Below are 238 nucleotides of genomic sequence, written 5' to 3'. Positions count from 1 at the left end.
ATACATGTATGTATATAAATAGATGTAGGTATGTACATATATGTATGAATATATGCATATATTTATATATTATTTATATTATATACATATATATATATATATATATATATTTATATAAGGGCATTACTATATAGTAATGCCTCACGCTTAGAGGGACTAAATAAGTCAAAACTACCAAACGACCATACGTGCACTGATGAATAAAAGATGCAGCTTACTACATTACTGCATTAATTAT

Source organism: Octopus bimaculoides, chromosome 26 (genome assembly GCF_046866305.1).
Source record: "Octopus bimaculoides isolate indiv1 chromosome 26, ASM4686630v1, whole genome shotgun sequence".
Lineage (NCBI taxonomy): Eukaryota > Metazoa > Mollusca > Cephalopoda > Octopoda > Octopodidae > Octopus > Octopus bimaculoides.
Note: the sequence above shows the minus strand (reverse complement) of the source record.